Source organism: Hydra viridissima, unplaced genomic scaffold, assembly GCF_058129835.1.
Source record: "Hydra viridissima isolate aposymbiotic clone 2 unplaced genomic scaffold, HvirCarnegie_v1 scaffold_7, whole genome shotgun sequence".
Lineage (NCBI taxonomy): Eukaryota > Metazoa > Cnidaria > Hydrozoa > Anthoathecata > Hydridae > Hydra > Hydra viridissima.
The window spans coordinates 3,152,749-3,171,977 of NW_028324306.1; the positions used below are offsets into that span (position 1 = coordinate 3,152,749).

A 19,229-nucleotide genomic window follows, 5' to 3' on the forward strand; every position below is an offset into this window, starting at 1 on the left:
CATCGTATTTTACTTTTGTTTTTCATCTTGCAAAATCTTATAAAAATAAGGTGCTTTAATATATTTTTATATGGTTTTTTCTCTTTTCTTTCTTTCTGAAATGTTTTTTAAAGAAATAGATCACATTTTATCACGTTTGCATAATTTCTAATTCGTATGTAAACTTGGTGTGTAAATTCCATCTTCCATTGTCTGTTCGAGCAGGCAAGAGGTCATTCTATGCTTCGTTTACATAATGACTTTCTATTTTCCTTCTTACCTTTAAAGGTAGTTGTTACTCCATTAAAATATATTATCAGCAAAAAAATTTAAAAACTTTAAGAAAGTAAACTAATAAAGGACCTCCTTAACTTATACTTGAGAACTTATACTTGAGAACTTATACTTGAGAACTTATACTTGAGAACTTATACTTGAGAACTTATACTTGAGAACTTATACTTGAGAACTTATACTTGAGAACTTATACTTGAGAACTTATACTCTTGACATTTACTCTTGCTTTTCGATCGCTCCTGTTTCAAAAAAGATCTCGCAAATTTTTTAAAGCAACTTTTGAGATTTCATTTATTGTACCTCTGTTCTGGAATTTTTTATTGTATCTTTAAATCGCCTTTTTTTGTTAAGGCATAAAGCGAATATCCAGGGGCAAAAAATAAATTTTAATTTTCTTTAAGTCAACATCTTTTGCATGTTTGACTTATAAAACAGACAAAATCTGTAACATTTCTTTTAAGCTTCAAGAAAAATGGTGCGCAATCGACGATAACACCTATCTGTAATGGAACCTTCTACTCTGGTTATGTTGATGGAACTCCTGCCAGTGTAAAATCTCGGCTGCACAGTAGGATAAGATCTATATTTTGGATAAAATTAAATCTTTTCAGACCAGCAAATTTATTAGGTAGACTTAGTGACATGTAGCTCCGTGGATAACGTTACCTACGACAAATATATCTACTGTTACAAGTTTTATTCAGTAATAAATCTTCTAAAGTGAATAATTATCTTACGTAGGACTATTTTTCAAAAGTACAGCATCAACTGCGACAAATGCAGGAGAAATTTTTGCCAACATAACTTTTTTTTTTCAGTTAAAAATAATCATCTTTTGGTGACATGCAAAGTTTTTTCTTCTCTTATCTAATTGTACACTCAGCAAACATTGCATAGTTCCACTTACAAATTTGTACATAAAAAAATTATTAATTCATTTCGTATAACACAAAATTCACCAATATGTCAATAAAACACTCACATAAAGAAGTCACATGTCACATGTCACATGTCATATCTCATGCAAATAAAACATGAGAAATTCTATAGCTCAACCAAAAGAAAACGTTTATCATAATTGTTTTGAATAACGATTTCTTAATTATAGTTTTTAGTTAGGCGCAATCTTTTACACTAATGAACTCAAATATTCAATTTGTCATAATTTTTATGAGATTTTTTAAGAAGTTTTAAGTTCTTGTAATGCGTTATATTGTCTAGAATTTACATAAACAGTTCAATGTTTATGCCAAATGTTGTGCCAAAAAATGTTATGCCAAAAATCCAAATGTTTCCCACAAATAGGGATTAGATTGGGTAAACGTACCCGCAAAACCAAAATTCGTATATTTTTTTGTTAGAACCATTGATTACACTTCGAGCTAAGTGACTCCCTGTATTATCTTGATGATATAATTTTCACTAAATAAATCTTCATTGAATTAGTTTTAAATATCTTTTTATAGATCTTCGTTGAATTTGTTTTAAATATCTTTTTATAAATCTTCGTGTTTTCCTTGCGTTTAATTTTCGTTGTAATAATACAGAATTGAGTTTTTCCCGTGAAAACAAAATGCAGCCAATACCATAACTGTTCCTCTTCAATTTATGAATCATAGTAATGGCATCTTTTTTTGTCAAATCATGTCAGTAGTACATAAAACCGTTAGGCCCGTCTGTGTTAAGCTTTTTTTTTGTTATAAAAAATAAAGTTTTTTTTATTCTGCAACTCGTGTTATATAGCATTTGACAAAAAAGCATAAAGTTGCGAGACTCAAGTTTGTCAATGGTGGTTTTGTGATCATTTCTTTTCCTCTGGAGTTGTCAAGATATTGACAAAATTTATCGGACACTTCTTCTGGTCACAGGTAATTATTTCACATCTTTGTAAGCAATCGAATCAAAAAATGTGTTAGATTTGTTAGACTCGATTGAATTCAGAAGGGACTCCACAGGAATTTTTTTATTTACTAATTTCTCGTTTGGCCGTTCCGTGTTTCGCCGTAAAGTTTGAATATAAATTTTTGACATGAAACTTACAATCCACATGATATGTGAATTGATATTGTCAAAAGAGAATTCTCTGTTTGAACTATTCATGACTGCAGTTTTCATCAGGCATTTGGACTGAGTGTCCATAAAAATGAAGTTTGAAATGTTTTATATACTTGAATGAGTTAGAATTGCGCGCAGACCAATAGGGATATCTAACAATAAAAGATATTTTGAAAACTTTCTTCTTAACGCTGCTTTCACCTGCATGGAAACATTTAAATATTTATATTTTGATCTTTTAACGTAACTCATTTTTTTCGTTTTACGCTCAAGTTTTTGGGCGCAAAACGAAAAAAAAACAACGGCGAAATAAGAAACGGCAAAACCCGAATACCTCGAAATCGTTAATAAAAAAAGCGTTTGTTGGATTAATTTAACTTCCACGTTGAATGTGGGTCGACGAAAAATAATTTCATTTCGTGAAAAATGAGATCGTGTTTTTCTAACGTCGATAATGTCTCAAAACAATCAACAAAACGTTTTTTTGAAAATGTTCTTCTTTTTTTTTTGCTGAAGAGTGCACTTTTGTTTATAATCAGGTGAGCAATATAAAAAAAAAAAAAAAAAAATAGAATGATATTTTAGGTTCTTCTCATCTATCATCGATTTCTAAAATCAAAGACAAGTAAATTACCTAGCCGAACTTAAATCTCTTAGCTCTATTTACTGCGGTTGCCTAAACTTCAGCTTTATATCAAGAATTTTTTTTCACCCATCATCTTTCTCTCTTTTCACCCTTTCATCTTTCTCTCACTAATTTTAGTTTTCTTTAAGTACATAAGTATCTTAAAGAAGTTAATTTAGTTAGTATAAATTTTTTTCCAATTTTTTAGAAAAAATGCAAACAATATCTATGTAAAAAATAAACAAATTCTTTACCAAAAGAATTAAGAGTCAGCGTCTCGAAACAATTTTTATGCGGGACAATAAGATCCGAGACCAAGTCTCGTATCGTAAACAAGACTAAGCTAATAAAAATAACGAGAAATAACAAGAAATAACGAGACTTGCCTTTAAAACGAGACTTGGAATGATTTATTTTAATTTCATTTCAAAGTGCAAATACAAAGTCATTTAAAAAGTTTAAATGGGGGTCCATTTGATCATTTTTCACATTATTAAAATTTAAAGTTTAACAAACTTATCATCACTTAACATCTCCTGTCCTTTCATGCAATCCTCTTCAGTCCCCTAAAAATCTAAAAAAAAGTATTGTTGAGTCTTCTTTTAAAAATTGTGTAAAAAAATTAGTAAAGTATCGCTTGGTCTCGTTTTTAAAACAGAAGTATCGTTATCTCTTTTATCATATCGTATCGCTTGATTTCGTTTTTAACCTAAGAAAAAGTATTGAGTTTTTTTCAAAAGTTGTAAAAAAGTATTGGTAAAGTATTTCCTAGTTTCGTTTTTAAAAGGAGAAAAAGGAACTGTAAAGTATAGTTATTTATCGTTTCATTATTTTAGGAAAATGCATTTTTTTAGAGGTCGTAAAATCTTGATTCAAACGAAAACAATAGCCTAGTATCGATCTCTGAATAGCAAAGTTCCCAGATGCAGATGCTTAAAAAAAAAATCATTTGTCAGAGTCGTTAGTTAAATTTCTGAAATTTTTATGGCTTTAATAGGATTAATACAAATCTCATTAGTTAAAATTTCTATTACATCTGCAAAACCTTTTTGGTTGCAATCTTGGTACATTTAGTATAGATCAAGGCAAGCAACGAAACTACTAAACACAGCTCCAGCACCTCGTGCAACGTTAGGAGCGTTCTTTAAAGTGATATTGGCGATATCATCAGCAAGCTCTTTGCAAAAATACCCAGCGGTTGTTAACGCTGCTTTTAAAAACTTCCCTAAAGCCTCTAGATAACCCGCTCACTTGCAACACCAAGAGCAATCAAAGTACCACACTCAACCCCTCCTGTCATTACAATAGCAGCTATCAATCCAGCGGCCATGGCAGTATTTCCTGTAATTGATATTAATATCCTAAAGTAAAGACGTGTAGCTATATAAGTGATTAAATTCTTGTTGTTGTTACTATTATCATTATTATTATTACTATTATTATTATTATTATTACTATTATTATTATTATTATTATTATTATTATTATTATTATTATTATTATTATTATTATTATTATTATTATTATTATTATTATTATTATTATTATTATTATTATTATTATTATTATTATTATTATTATTATTATTATTATTATTATTATTATTATTATTATTATTATTATTATTATTAAAGGCTAAATTGAGCGCAATCCAGTAAGGAAGATGACTAAAAAAATCTCTATGAATGAGCACACAATTAGAAATATTGTTAAATATGAGCTGAAGTATAGAGGGTTTAAAGATAGTTACTGTTGATCTAAGTGACTCTGATGAATGTTCTGGCAAAATTTGCACAATACTTTAAACTTAGCAATTTTTGTAACAAAAAATAAAGGTTCACATATATATTGAGCCAAAAATTGAAATAAATTGTGCATTTATCATCTTGAGATGAGGATATTAACTTCATGTGCAATCTATCAAAAATGGAAAAAAATTAGTGTTTTGTGCAACATAGGAAGATTGGAGACCTAATAGTTTGATGGAACTATGGTATTGATGGAACGGACAACTAATAACACATGGATCAAAAAGTTCCGGGCCTAACCACCAGATGGCCCCTTAAATGAAATATCCGTATTTTATTTCGATAGCGCCAATTTTTAAAAGATTTCTGTCAAAATATCATAGCAATACAACTTTTAGTTTAGAAGTTTCAGTGGAGTAACACTGTTATTCCCGGAAAAGTGAATTCAAAGATTTGTGTGTTGATTTGTAATTCCTTTTTGATGGAAAAAAATGCCATTTCGCGATGGTATATTACAATCGATGAGATATGAGTCCACCATTTCATTCCAGAGTCCAGCCGGTAGACAGCTGAGTGGTCAACAGCCGATAAAAGCCGCCCAAAGCGACTAAAAACGCAACAAACCAGCAAGGTTATGGCTCCCATATTTTGGGATGCACAAGGTATAATTTTTGTCAACAGAAAAATTTTATCATTTAGAACATGGAAAAATAATTAAAAGTGATTATCATATTGGATAATTGGGGCATATAAAGCCGAAATCACCAAAAAGTGGCATTATTTGACGAAGAAAAAAATCTTGTTTCACCAAGGCAATTGGTGAAACAATAGAAAAATGCACGAATTAGGTTTTTAATTACTATCACAATCACCGTATTGTTCAAATCTGGTCTCCAGTGATTACCTTTTTTTTTCCAAACTTAAAAAGATGTTCCGTTGCACCATATTTGTCTCAGAAGAAGAAACCATCGATGAGACTGAAGCCAATTTTAAGACAAATGTAAATTGATCTACAAGGGCGGCATCGAAAAGTTAGAAAAGCGTTAGAACGATTGTATTTCCGCCTAAAGAGCTATTTTGATGAGTAAAGAAAAAATTTCGAAGACTTTTTGACCCATGTGTTAAAATTAACTAAAAAAAAACTCATCAAAAAATCAAAAAAAGAATTTAAGTGTATGCAAGCCTTTAAACCTCTTTTCTAAATCTTTAAATAACTCTGTAACTTTTAGTTGTTTAATTCAACCTCTGATAGCGCTAAACTAACCATCTCCTTTATTTTAGGAAAATGATTTGATATGACTGAAATTGGATAAAAATTTCTAAAAATCTTTTACCTGAAGAGATAAATTCACAGTTTGTAAATGTAGCACTATATCTGTGAAGGCCACTTGTTTTGTCTTTAAAACTTAATTCATTGATTTTAAACTGAGTTTCTGCATTTGAATGAAAAGAATTGAAAATTTCTAACTTCAATTTTAACAAAATTGCAAAATTAAAATATGTGAACGCTAAGTATTTTTGATGAATGCAGTTAACTAAGAGAAAACTAATAATATTTAGCATATTTACAAAGAATATTTAGAATGCTTCATCAATATCTTTAGACCTAAAATTTTGGCCCACTATTACTTGTGCCCTATTTGTAGCAACACACGAAAGTTTGTTAAAAGGTACATTTACTTGAGCCAAAAATATATCAAAAGCCTCTTCAATATCAATCTATGAGTGGGAACATTTAGTTCAACAAAATCTAGCAGCCCTTCTTTCATTTCAGTCTAGCATTCTGATGTAACATACCAAACAAAAAATGTTATTTCAGATTTATCTTGAGTGTTTGTTATTTTGTCCAAAGCTAGACTGAATACATGACAGTTTTTTATGTCATTTAGTAATTGCTCTTTATCTTCAGCATTGTTGCAAGTTATCTTTTGTTCAGCTACATTGTGAGAAACAAGAATTTGTGAAATTATTTTTCTTTGGATCTAAGATAGAGAAGACACCAAAAAAAAATCTGCTTTTAAATTTTTTATTGGTGTTAGGATGGTTTGCTGCTGCAATTAATGAGTTTTTTTTTTTTCTCTCTTTTGATTTGAATTTATTGAGGTATTCCTAGAAAGATATATTCTTGAGTAAAATCTTTTGAAATATGATACTGAACAGCACATTAAATTTAAAAAACCTAGGAATAACTAAAGCAATCTATATTATAGGCATGTATAAACCGTTTTTAATTTCTTACCTGTCAAAGAGGCAGTATTAGAGGCCACTTTTTTTCTCAATGCCCTTTTTTCGATATTTCTGATTTCATCACTAATACGTAAAAGTAATTTAACAGTCGCTTTTCTATTTTCGACCAAACGTTGGAATGAAGTCATAATTCTTTTGATGTTGCGGTTTAGTTCTGATTCTTCACTAATGGTCAATATCCATTCAACACAATTTTCATAAGTTATTTGCATAACTTCATCAATTTGCCTCTTGATCTAAAAATTTGCTTTGGAAATATTTACATACAAAAATTTTATGCTACTTACCAATCCCATTGTTCAAATTCCTTTACAAAATGAGAAGTAAACTTGCAATGAGGCATTTTCAGCTTAAATTAGTGTACCTCTTTAATTTCAAATTTTGCGAGGACTTCGTCTTTAGCAGGCCATAATTCGATGTTTTCCGGTAAGGTTGTGTATTGCTGCTATAATTCTTTTATGTCTGCATTCAATTTTTCCAAACCTTTACCATCAGGTTCTAAGTATCGATCAGAAACTTTATTCTTAAGTTTGCTCAATAGATCTGTCAAATTCTTTTTACATTTTTTCTCGGATTCATTCAAATTTTTTTCTTTCACATCCTTAAAAAATGTATCAATGCTTTTACCTAGCTGTTTTTCATATTCTTTCCAACTGTCTGATTGTGCCAGACTGAGAAGCTCGTATTCTTCTATAGCCAATTTCTTTCCTTTTTCAAAGATCTCTTGTAACTTATTTTAACTACAGTTAAACATTTATAATAAGCATCAAACAATAAAAAGAATTGATTAAAATATGGAGTTCGTTGGAGCAAAAAATGCAACATAAAAATCACCCTACCATTTTTCTTTTAGTGTGGCTGTTGCTTTTAAGATAGCTGTTAAATTCTTGCCACTCTCCAAGAATGGTCTAAAATTTTCCAAAATGATATCTTTTTTTATGATTGATTCTCTAAGCTGTTTGAACAAGGTGGGAAAAGTTGCATTTAGATATTGTTGAAGCTTTGGATCACTTTTAATGAACTCTTTTAGCCTATTAACTTCATTAATAAAGTCAGGCCTTAGCCAGGCTTTATTAATATTATGAAGGTGTTCAAAATGTTCCTCGTTACAAGGTTGTTTAAAAACGAAACATTTTCTTCTTGGAAAAAACTTTTTAATAACATTGCATTGATTATTGTCTTTTCTTAAGCTGTTTTCCAGATACTGATCTGGGTTAGATCCCTTTGGAAAACTGAAATAATAACATTTAAAAAAAAGCTTTGTTACTTAATTTGAGTAAACAAATGCATGCAATTATAAATTCAACTTATTTAAATGAAATAAGTAAAAGAAAACAAATGTTATTTTAAATGTTTACAATAAAAATTATGCTCATACCCAGCAAGCACACAACGTTGAAACAACGTTGAAATAATGTTGATCAACGTCAATCAACGTTATTTCAACGTTGTTTCAACGTTGTGTGCTTGCTGGGTAAAAGTTTATAAGAACTGTTATGCTGTGAATGGTATATATTTTAAGTAGCTTTACTTCAGAACATCTCTGATAGCCCAAACAAAAGTAGGAAAGTGCTCAGAGAATTGATCAGGATTTCCAGACTTCTTAATGAACTCAGTTGACTACTTGCTTGAATGATAAAGAGTTCTCAGTCCTTCGTCATTAATTGACCTCATGTTGTTCATAATTAAGACACTGCTGCTCAATACAGTATATATAGCAATGTTTACTATAAATTCTTTAAAAAATGCCAATGTGAATAAAGCACTTCCCACCCAATAACAAATTGTCTTAAAGACAAATTGAAGATGTCTTGAAATTGGTCTTAAAGATGTCTTAAACTGGTCTCAAATAAAACACAGTAAGTCGTCTTATCTAAGACATCTTAAAGTTGCCTTATTTAAGACATCTTAAAGTTGTCTTAAACTGGTCTCAAATGAAACACTGTAAGCCGTCTTAACTAAAACGTCTTAAAGTTGTCTTATTTATACATCTTAATGACGGCTTAAACTGGTCTGAAATGAAACACTGTAAGTCGTCTTATTTAAAACGTTAAAAGTTGCCTTATCTAAGACATCTTAAAGTTTTCTTAAACTGGTCTCAAATGAAACACTTCAAGTCGTCTTCACTAAAACGTCCTAAAGTTGCCTTATTTCAGACGTCTTAAAGATGGCTCAAATTGGTCTCAAATGAAACACTGTAAGTCGTCTTATTTAAAACGTCTTCAAGTTTTCTTATTTAACACGTATTAATGACGGCTTAAAAAGACGTGTATATATATATATATATATATATATATATATATATATATATATATATATATATATATATATATATATATATATATATATATATATATATTACCTTCCAGTCTCCTTCCAATACAATATAAATCTATATTTTTACATTGTGTTAGAAAGAGACTGGAAGGTGGTGACTGAATATAGGAAGGTGTGAAAAATATGAACTATCAAAATGCAATAAATGAAAAAAAGAGGCATGATTTACTATAGAAATATTTCACAGCATCCACAAAAAAGAGTACATGATTATATTTTTAACAAGATTTTCGTAATGCTGGTGCGTTTTTAACATGTTCTGAATAAATTTATGGACAGTCTTCTCCAATTCTTTTGGATATGTCGCTCGAATAGTCTCTAAAAAGAGAAAATTAATAAAAAAAACAATAGGTCCAGAAAATCATTGTTTTTTTGGAAAGCAGCATTCGAAGACACTTACCAATTACACATTTGTAAAGGTGGGTTTCTTTAAAACTTCTCTTTCCGCCTCTCTGTAGATCCATGTTGAAATTAATCCTTAGTGAACAATCTAATTTCTAAATTCGATTAGTTTCTCAGAAATCTGTAAAATACCCAGCAAGCGCACAACATTGAAACAACGTTGAAATAACGTTGAATGACGTTGATCAACGTTATTTCAACGTTGTTTCAACGTTGTGTGCTTGCTGGGTATGTGCTTGTAATAACCTAGCCATAGGACCTTAACGAAATAATTCAAAATTTTTTTAAATTATTAGTTGGTCTTTTGCATATTGTCGAGGCAGAAATCCGGAAAAACACATTTAAAACCAGCAGCTATAAGAGGAGACATATTTTTGATGTTGCTTATACGACTGGCAGCTAAAACCGTAGTCTATCCGCTTGCAGAATTTTTGTTCTTCATTAAACACTACCCTTCCTTCCCAAGATCCTTTGATAATGCCTCTTTCACAAGAATAATTCCAGTATAAGCGCAACAGTCCATTTTAAAAATGATCTTCCTGGGGTATCACAGAAAAAAGCTCTAACTTTAACAGTGTGTACAATTGATTTTATTGTCAGATAAAATTGTCCGCATAACTTTAAACCATACAATTCTTGTCATTCTTCCGCAATTGGAATTAAAGACTCAATTAAGGAAGGAATTAAAGCATGGACGTATAAGAGATGGACGTGCAACTTATTATTATAGTTTAAACTTTTAGTATTAGTTTAAACTTTCATAGTATTTGTTTAATAAGACTGTTCAGGATAAAGTAACTACTTCACGTGTTGACAAATTATTAAACAAATTACTCCAAGGTAAAGGAAATTAGTTGTCGGCACGAACAGATTTTATCATTTTTTCAAGATAAACATTTGTAAATTTGGACACGTTTTTTCGTGTAAACAAAGTCTGTCAATGATAAAATAGACCTGTAAAAACAATTTTAAAATGACTAAAAAAAGTATAGCGAAACATAAAAAAGCTTAAATATAATTTTTTGTCAAGATCTGGTTTCATTCAACTCCTTGGTCCTTCGTTCACCAGCCTTAAATTTATGTATTTTTTAAGATTTATTCCCATATGCCGCCATTTTTTGCGTCGACTACTCTATAAGCTCACCAATATATATTCCACTGTGAGTTGTTTATTGGTAGGTGCATTTTCTAATGGGTATTTTTTAACTTATTTGATAATGCAAAATCTTTTAAAAAGTAATTCAAATTTATAATTATCTTGCAAAATGCGCCAGATATTTCATGTTTTCGTTTTTCATATTTCATATATTATTTCATTTATTATAAAAAGCACATAATAACCCATTAGTTTTTGCCAAATAAAATTTAGTTTATATATAGCTGGTAAATCATGTTACGTTAATGTTAAATACTAAGTTACTCTTGCGGTTTGCCATAAACTGGTTTTGCTAAATTCTTTAAAACTGTGACAAATTATTTTTTCTTTCTTGTATTTATATTCATTTTATGTATAAGTAATTTATCCTTAACTGTATATATTCCTGTTGTTAAACATATATAAAGGGTATTTTTTTTAGAGGTATAGAACTTTAAATTGCAATAAAACAACGATGGATTATTCAATTGACAAGAATTTTTTTTTATTAGAAAGATAATCTTGTAGCATTACATTTTAAATATAATTTCTGGCATATGACCGCCACGGCTGGCTCGGATGTAGTCCAATCTGGACGTCCAATTTTCGATGACTTTTTCCAACATTTGTGGCCTTATATCGGCAATAACACGGCGAATGTTGTCTTCCAAATGGTCAAGCGTTTGTGGCTTATCCGCATAGACCAATGACTTTACATAGCCCCACAGAAAGAAGTCTAGCGGTGTTAAATCACAAGATCTTGGAGGCCAATTCACAGGTCCAAAACGTGAAATTAGGCGGTCACCAAACGTGTCTTTCAATAAATCGATTGTGGCACGAGCTGTGTGACATGTTGCGCCGTCTTGTTGAAACCACAGCTCTTGGACATCATGGTTGTTCAATTCAGGAATGAAAAAGTTTGTAATCATGGCTCTATACCTATCACCATTGACTGTAACGTTCTGGCCATCATCATTTTTGAAGAAGTACGGACCAATGATTCCACCAGCCCATAAAGCGCACCAAACAGTCCTTTTTTCTAGATGTAACGGTGTTTTGACATACACTTGAGGATTATCTTCACTCCAAATGCGGCAGTTTTGTTTGTTGACGTAACCATTCAACCAGAAGTGCGCTTCATCGCTAAAGAAAATTCGCTTATGAAAATCGGGAACAACGGCAATCTCGTTTTGGGCCCATTCGACGAATCTACGCCTTGCTTGATGATCGTTTGGCTTCAATTCTTGCACGAGTTGGATTTTGTAAGCACGCATACCAAGATCCTTCCGCAAAATCTTCCATACAGTGGATGGACACAGATACAATTCCTGTGCTCGATGGCGGATAGACTCATTCGGGTCTTCCGCAATGCTACGCTCTACAGTAGCAATAGCTTCTTCTGTACGCACCGTACGGCGTCTCTGGGGATGCGAGTTATCAATAAGAGTAAACGTGGTGCGAAAACATTCCATGGTTAATCGAATTAACTGCTCTGATGGATGATTTTGTCGAGGATAAAATGGACGTAAAGCGCGATACGTATTCCGCACAGAACCATTATTTTCGAAATAAAATTGAACTATTTGCAAGCGTTGTTCAGACATGAGTCTATTCATGATGAATTGCCAAACCAAACTGAGAATAAATCACTTGTCACCTGTTAAATCGGTCGCCATCTTGAACAGTAATGCCAACTTAAAGTTCTATACCTCTAAAAAAAACACCCTTATATATATATATATATATATATATATATATATATATATATATATATATATATATATATATATATATATATATATATGCGATAGATATGCGATATTAGAATCCATTGGAACTAAAATTAAGGGCTATTGTGTCTAATGGAGCAAGCCCAAATAGAAAATTCATTAATATTCATAAACCAGAAGACTGCAGCAATATGGTAGATGGAGTAGTTCACTAAACATGGAACCATTGTGCTCTAGGTAGCTACAAAACTTCTTGATATTTCGTATTAACTATTACCTCTCAAGTTATACATGTGTTCAAGTAAATAATCTCAATTTCTTTTTATCATCCGCGTTATTTCTTAAAATATTATTGTTTATAACAATAGATTTTTAAGAATGCGCAACTAGCATGGTTTGCAAAAAAACAAAAATTTTGCACGTCCATCTCTAATACTTCCACGATTAAAGACATCTTAAGCTGCTTATTCCAAAAGACGTCTTGTTAAGATGTCTTAAGGACATCTTAAACTGGTTGTTCCGACAGACGTCTTGTTAAGATGTCTTAAGGACGTCTTAAACTTGTTGTTCCGACAGATGTCTTGTCAAGATATCTCACGGATGTCTTAAACTGATTATTCCGAAAGACGTCTTGTTAAGATGTCTTAAGGACATCTTAAACTGGTTGTTGGAAGATGTCTTAATGAGGTGTTGAAAAGCCGTCTTAAACATGTCTTTAACTGGTTGTAGACGTCTAGACGAGTTAAAGACAAGTTACATACGTCTTAAAGTCGTCTTATGTTGGGTGGGTTATCATAAATTCTGCTTTTTACATAAACGTTTTGCCTACTCTGATTTCCTTTGGTTAAAGATGGTAGGTAGGATAAAAGTGATTGCGCATCTTTAAAAAAGAAATTTTAGAACTTGTAATTTTTAATGCACACTTTAAGAACACTCTTGTGTACTTAAAGTAATGACTTCTAAACATTTTAAAGATATCTATTTAATTTATTGAACTCTAAAACAAAGTTACCCTCCTTGATCTACAGGAAAATCACATTTTGAGATTCAGAGACCTTTTGTTTTTGATGTAATTTCATGTCCAACTGCAAAACCATCTAGAAAGACTTTATAAATTAAATAAATAGATTTTATAAATATTATTAAAAAGAAAATTTTTTAGCTTGGTCAATAATGTGACTTTTTAAGTAATTTAAACATTTAAATTTTAAAAGTGTGAAAAAACATAGTGCGAGTGGTAAAGGAATATTTCTTTAATGCAATGAAAAGTTTATCTTGTTTGAATTAGTGGATTGGTATTGTGAATATCTTTTCAAACCTCTAAGCTTCAAAATTGACCCTAATACAGCATAAACAGCATAAATTAACGTAAAACAAAAAAGCAAAAAAAAAACACCCCATGTAAAATTATTCCGATTTCTAATATACATGTTACAGTTGTACTACCACGCTACCACAGTTTGTTATAACAGCTTTAATAATTCATACTATATTTTCAGTCTGCATTTTCTAGAAAAATATTAAATTTTAAGAAACAATAAAGCTTTCCGTGATAACTAGAACTGAGTTTTTTACTGAACTAAATATAGATTTTGTCAATTCAACTAGAGATATTATTAAAAACGTGTTTATAGTATCTTAGAAAATCAGAAAGCTTACTTATACGCATTTGAATTAGAAAAGCATTTATCTTTTTTTATTGAAAAGTCGGGAAGGTTGAAATTTGAACTAAAATCATGCAAATAATGTCTAAAGTTTGCAACAGGTCTATTTTACATGATACTAAAGATCATTTTAGAAAATTAAATTAATAGTTCCTTGTCCCTACAATAGCTATAGCATTCAAATAACTTTTTATCTAAAGTAAATAAGAAGGTTTGAAAAAATAGTATTCTGCTAAAGTTACAGAAAATATTCACACAATAATTAAAGACTGTCAATGCAGCTAAGTTTGGAATAAGAATATTTGCTTCGGTATTCAATACACTGATTTAGTAAAGAAAAAGACCCCATTAGTAAAACCAGACTAATTACAAAGTTTGTTTAGTTGGCTTAACCTTCTTCAGAGATACAAACAAAATTGTCAATGGCAATAAAATTCTAAGACTTACTTTTCAGATTTCTTTAGTTAGAAAAACAAAATGAAAGATAGATAGTTCATTTTCATCTTATAACAAGAATTATAAATTTATGATTTTGACAGGGGTAGATTGATCTGCCGGGTGACTATTAGCTTAAAGGACTGAAAAACAAATGTTTAATTTTATAAAGATCTTTAGGAAACAGAAAAAAATAGTTGATTTCTTTACCAAACTTTATTAAAAACTGGTGTAAAGTAACAAAAGATTTTTTGTCGGTAAGGCATTGATATTGTTCCTGTGGCTAAGTTAATTAAAAGTTGGTTCATGTATTTAAAATGAATTTATGAATACTTTTAAAAAATATCTAAATGTTTTCTTATATACCCTAACCTGATTTTTCCTTTAACAGATTCATTAGGTAACTTTTTCCAGAGCGAACTGGGCCAATAATGGTAATAACGGTTATGGATCTTTTTTCTGACTCAAAAGCATTGAGAATGTCAGTTTGAAGCTTGAATTCGAGGCCATTGTCTCCAGTAGTCAAGAGATGATGATGAGTTATCAGATCCTTAAAAAGAAAAAGGGATAAAAAAAGTTAAATTGAAACTCTACACATTTTTAAATTCTATACATAGCAACATTTTAAATTTAAAAGAAAAGTAACTTCACAATTACATTTTCACTTCACTTTCACTTTGTACAGCTATTATTAGGCTGTTTTTAATGCATTTTGAAGCAGAAATTTTTTTTAAGCGCATAGCAACGGAGTAAACAAAGCTTTCGCAATGGGTAAAAATTTAAATCAATGTATTTTAAGGTTGTTTTTTTTAAATTATTTAACAACGAAATATGGAATATGCAATATTTGTTTTGCTTAACAAACGAATTTTTGCAAAGACGATTTTTTCAATTCTAATCACTGTACTAACATCTTAAAAAGGGCGAATTCCAAGATTGCTTGTTTTCACAAGGAAAATAAACAGTAATAAATAGTTTTTCTTCCTCTGAAAAAAATTAACAGTAGAAAATAACTTTTCTTCCCATGAAAATAATAAAAGTATCTTTTAAAGAAGTTATAAAAAGAAGAATTTATGTAGAATGTGTTTCATGAAAAATAAAACTCATAATCCAAATGATTCCTACATTATTTTGTTTTTATGACTTTGAATCGCTAATTAATACTAATACAGTTAAATTTATTAAGTTTTCTTAAATTTCTCCGCAAAATCTAAATGGGGTTAATTGATTTTGCGTAACATACAGTGCTTCCAGAAAGTATTAGCGCACTCGTAATTTTTTTATTATGGACAACTTCAAATCAATATAAATTGTAAAGTAATTTAAATTTTGAACTAATTTTTTTTTTAAATGAAAGGTAAAAGTAATGAAATTAAATTATAATGTCAAATATTGTCAACCTGCTTGTTTTTTTATGAGTTAATTAGAAGTTTAATGATTACTCGGAAAAATGTCTGAAATTAAGCGTGCAAAAGTATTAGCGCACTCATTTAAAATGTATTAGCACACTCGTTTAATTCCTTTGAGAAAAACTTTTTTGGTTAATTTTTGTTAAAAACTCTCTGCTGATTAATAATAGTCAATAAAAAAATATAAGAGGAATAAATTGAAGTGGCGGAAAATCATTTGAAATACAGCTAGTTAAAACTTTAAAATTGCAACAACAAAAATATGGGTTTAAGAGCATATCAATTGAAACAAAGTGGCAAGTTGTTGGCCTGAACAAAAGTGGTCTCAGCAATCGAGAAATCGGACGTCAACTTGATATCAGTGAGTGCAGCGTTAGAACAACGCTCAAAAATTATAATGCGTTTGGAACAGTCAAAGACAAAAGTCGCTCTGGTCGTCCCAAAAAAATGTCAGAAAGGGACGAAAATAAAGCAGTTATGCTCGCTAGACGCAACCCAAACATGAGCATAGCCGAAATCGACTCAGACCTGAATACAGCGTTGGGTGCACATCAAGTTAGCCGATCAACAATTAGCAAGCTTATGAAGAAAAAACACCTCTATTCATACCTTGCAACAAAGAAGCCACTATTAAGCATCAAAGACCGTCTCAAGCGTAGAAAATGGTGCAAAGAGAGAGCTGCATGGACTGTAGAGCAATGGAGAAAAGTAATTTTCTCGGACGAGTCAAATTTTGAAATTATTAATCGCAAGAAAAGGGTTGTTGCGAGGAGATACAAAAACGAAAAATATAATCCTCGTTTTATCATGTCAAAAGTTTAAGGAGGAGGAGGTTCAATTGGCATTTGGGGCTACATTGCTGGATCTAGCAATGGACTGGCGCATCTTTACACTGATCGCCTTAATCAACATCGATATAGAGAGATATTAGAAGATTATTTAAAGCCATCAATGGACGTTTTCAAGGCTGACTCCACCTGGCAATTTCAACAAGATAACGCTCCTTGCCACACAGCACGCTCAATAAAGCAATACATGGAAGAAAAACGGTTGAATCTAATGCCTTGGCCCGCTCGCTCACCTGATTTAAATCCTATTGAAAATCTTTGGAGTTGGATGGACTGCAAGTTACAAAAAAGCAAGCCCACTAACTTGGTGCAGCTCAAAACGCAAATCCAAGAGTTGTGGAACACCGTGCCACAAGAACTAATCAGAAAACTTATAGATTCTATGCCGCGTAGAGTCTTAGCATGCCTTAAAAACAAAGGTGGTCACATAAAGTATTAAACTTTCTTAGAATCTTTGAAAAACTGTAAGTGCGCTAATACTTTTGCACGCTTAATTTCAGACATTTTTCCGAGTAGTCATTAAACTTCTAATTAACTCATTAAAAAAACTAGCAGGTTGACAATATTTGACATTATAATTTAATTTCATTGCTTTTACCTTTCATTTAAAAAAAAAATTAGTTCAAAATTTAAATTACTTTACAATTTATATTGATTTGAAGTTGTCCATAATAAAAAAATTACGAGTGTGCTAATACTTTCTGGAAGCACTGTATATATTCATAAGCAAAAATATATTCATGTACATTAAACCAACCCCTAAAAGCAGGCTGGTCTAATGTGCATATAAATATATATGTTTATCTGAATATATATGCAAATATATAAATTTTTGAATGCAATTTCTTCAGATGCCTTATTTAAGCGCATAAAGGGGTATTTGAGCTTTAGACCAGAATACAAAAGCTAGCATACAGAAGCTCCTTAGATAAAGAAAAAAGTAACATGATAGAAATGTTACAGTTGTTTGTAATTTAAAAATTTTTTTTATATGCGAGAAATAAAAAACTCACTGGTGCCATTGCACTAGAAATACTTAAAATAATTGAAATAATTTCAGGTCCATTCATAGGCGCCGATTTCACGGGGGCAACAGGGGCAGTGCCCCCCCCCCCCCCAGAAATTTTAACTAATAATATATAATCACGGACTATTACGGGAGCGAATAGATACTCTCGCCCTCATGATAATCTGTGATAATATATTATTAGTATAAATTTCCAGGAGGGCCACTGCCCCTGTTGCCCCCGTGAACTCGGCGCCTATGGGTCCATTTACGTTCGGTCATTGAAAAATGACAAATCTATATTCTAAGCAACTATTACATGCTCTAAATGATGCATAGCTACACCAGTCTAGTCGTTTCCATTCTTATCTGTACTAATATATAAAACGTTTAAAATGGAAGATTCAGCGAATGAATGAAGAGGATTTAATTAGTTTTAGACTTTCTACTTTTAATTGCCTGAAGCTGATCGTACGTAATTGTAGACTTGACGAATGTTAATGGACCTATAAAAACTCAATCTGTAACACAGTCTCTCTAAAAATAAATAAATTTCGATATATGTTTTACCTTTTCTTTCTCTTCGTAATTGTTCTTTGTAATTTGTTCTAAATTGCAAAGAAGGGTATTAAATTCTGAGATCAATACAAAAAATGCCCAATATATAAACAATGCAAAAAAAAAAAAATTATAAAATCAAAAAAGGATTTCACAAAAAAGTGCTCTTTTTTTATATAGATAATATTATCATATTTAATTCTTTCTAGCGTTTATAGCCAAACATAGACAAATACTTCTAGAAATTTCGGATTACAACATCATTAAATCAAAGTTATAGTTTCCGACATTTTATGGTAATTCTGAGAAAAATCGATAATCCTAATAAAACTTAATAAACTGATCTCCCGAAAGTGTGGTACATGTTAATTAGTTTCTTTAGTTTCTCTAAGTGCTTGTGTGTGCATCTTCTTTTATCTTTTTCGTGCGTTAGTGTTAAACACGTTTTTGAACAAATAATTTAAAAGTTTTTAAAATGCAAAAATGAGAGCCACCGAGTCAAGAGAAAGCCTTGTTAATATTGCTTTCGATCATGAAGATTATTTAGTGCAGTTGAATAAAAAAACTGTGCAGTTGAATAAATTAACCTTGTTTTTATCAACAAAACTTTTGGTGAAGATTTTTTAAACAGTTCTCACATGTTTTCATCCGACTTTGACTATTAAAATTTAACCATTAAGCTACGTTTAAAACTAACCTGAAAAAGTCCCAACATGCATCAGCAAATGTTTACATTTGCTATTAGCTTGTCTTA

General features: G+C 30.7%; 1 long non-coding RNA gene across 1 annotated transcript; it reads right to left on the bottom strand.

Annotated features, from left to right (window-relative positions):
* Window positions 1-9,449: 9,449 nt before the first annotated feature.
* Window positions 9,450-19,122, bottom strand: LOC149885640 (uncharacterized). Its single transcript, XR_016454427.1, has 5 exons — window positions 19,063-19,122; window positions 18,488-18,525; window positions 15,027-15,204; window positions 9,689-9,765; window positions 9,450-9,606 (listed from the first exon to the last, which is right to left on the bottom strand). It is a non-coding gene; the product is annotated as an uncharacterized LOC149885640 (long non-coding RNA).
* Window positions 19,123-19,229: the final 107 nt, after the last annotated feature.